Consider the following 2,500-nt stretch of genomic DNA (forward strand, 5'->3'; position numbering starts at 1 on the left):
GGGCTCCACACAAATGACTGAGGCCTGGACTCAGATGACCTTCAGAGGGCTCGGGCGCCAGCCCACAGAGAGCATTGCTTGGGCATGCACTCACAATGGCTGTGGTCAGGGGAAAAAAGGGTCAAGGGAAAAAAGGCGCGTAGAGGACAGAGCTGGTTAAATGGAGTTTACAGTACGATACAGTTACAGTTACAGCTCAGAATCTACTCTACAGAGCCCACCTGAATTAGGAAGAATGTTTACATTTCATTTTGTGGCTTTTGCGCAGTTTTAGTGATACTGGTTTATCAGACAGCCACAAAATTGTGAACATTTTCATTTTTTTAAAAATCCCTATGTGTATATAGTTTCTAAGAAGTGAGTGTATCAATGACAAATCCCTATGACCTTCATATACAGTACTGTATATCCATAATCCAAAATGTGTACAGCAGCAACAAATTAAACAAAAACTATATTTTTTGTATTTTTTTTCCGTATTTTTGATCATCTATTTAGCCAAAAAAATAGGCTTATCTACTTACCTCGGATAACCGACTTGCAAGCTTGTGGCAATTTGTTGATAGTGCCAGTGGCAACAGCTCTGTTGTTCACATACTCTGGGGGTTCTCTAGGGGAGTGTGTGTGTGCCTCTGCATGTGGGTCTTTGGCCAGCTGAACATGGTTGGAGGGCCATGTGGTGCTAACGTAAACCTCTCCACAGCCGCCTCCACAGATCTTCTGGTCAGGTTCAGATGGGGTCTCTCTCTCTCTCTCCCTCTCTCTCTCTCTCTCTCTCTCTCTCTCTCTCTCTCTCTCTCTCTCTCTCTCTCTCTCTCTCTCTCTATCTCTCTCTCTCTCTCTTTGCGTGTGTGTAGGCATGTGTGTTTGTGTCTTCGTCCTCATCAGTTGCTTAGCTTGGCCCCTTGGTATGTTTTGGACTACGCTGGATCGTGTCTTGATTGCCTGGTTTCTACTCAACAGTTGGCATACTAATCAGTTGATGGATTTCTCAGGCCTCAAGAGTCACTTTACCCATTTGATTGCATTACTCCACATTTCCCTCTCTGTGCCATACTATTGAAGGGAATTCGTTTTTTCCTGCTGTTGGGTTGGCGTTTGTTCCCAAAAAATGTGATAGTTCATGATACATTTGGACCACAGTATTTTTTAATTTCATGCCAGTATTCATCATCAAGAAGACATGTCAAAACAAATGGCAAGCCTTCCCTTGCTGTCCTCATATCAGTGCGGTGTATCTTCTACATGTGTTTTGCCTACTTGCCAAGTTGCCAAAGCAGTCATATGTACTCCAGCTGGGACAGGGCAGCTGTGCAGATGTTATGCTTGGATTGACTGTTTTAGCGAGTCATGTTGTATCCAGAAGCTCTTTGTTTGTTGTGGAGAGAGACAACATCTTCCTGAGAGTCAAACATGAAGTTATCCAGAGAGTACTGAACTGGTATTACCAAGTTTTTCCACACACTCATGACTGTTTCAATAGGCTACTAGGTATTTTTGGGCATTGTTTAGTCAGACTTGAGGCAGTGCTCTCAGACATATGGCATGGATCCTTTTCCTAATTTTGTCACAGTGTGCAGCCTGGTAAACCAGTTTGCTACACCAGTAGTTTTCAAAGTGGGGGGCTGGGACCCCTGGGGGCCGCGAGGAGGTGCTAGGGGGGCGTGACAGGTTGGCAGGAAAAGTATAGCAGAACAAAAGAAATAACTGAATAAACTGAATAACTAACACAAACCAAAATAAGCCAAAAATAAGTTAAACAATATTGACATTACTTAAGAAGAGCATTATAATAATCAATCACATCTCTGAACATTGTACTATCATTGCATTATTTTATATCATGCAACACTGTCTCACAGGTCTAGACTATGGTAGTGAAAGGGGGTGCACAGAAACCCATTTATGGGGGGCCTTGACTGGAATGTACCTGTATATCAGGGGCCTAGTCATGGTTAAGTTTGGTAAACCCTGTGCTACACTATACACCAGTTGTATATGTGATTCCATTGACATGGTGTATCTGGCAAGCCAGAGAATGACATAAAATGTATCTGGCTACAGTCCAGCAGCTGAAGCCTATGGGTAGATCCAACGAATGGCGTTCAACCTGATTCTGCATGCAGTGGGCTAGCACAGTGGTCAGTAGGCCAAGCAGAAAGCCTGTGGGTGGAACCAATGATGGGTGTTTCAACCGCTTCTGCACGAAATGGGCGTTGTGCCGTTATTGTGCTCACCTTGCCCCGACTTGCTGCATGCGATACATACAGCTGTGTGATTGGTCCGCCCAACCCTATGTCAAAGCCAGGATTAGCCCCCATGTGCTGAAAAGAATACCTCCATTCTGTATATTCAACAGCAAAACCCATACAGGTGCACCTTGTTTAGATATTAATAAGATATTGGGTAAGCTGCCTTGATGTCTAATTTCTGTACTGTGTGTGACGTCTATCTACGCATGTCAACGTGCTTCCAGGAAGGAAGACAATACTATACATGT

This window comes from Engraulis encrasicolus, chromosome 3 (genome assembly GCF_034702125.1).
Source record: "Engraulis encrasicolus isolate BLACKSEA-1 chromosome 3, IST_EnEncr_1.0, whole genome shotgun sequence".
Classification (NCBI taxonomy): domain Eukaryota; kingdom Metazoa; phylum Chordata; class Actinopteri; order Clupeiformes; family Engraulidae; genus Engraulis; species Engraulis encrasicolus.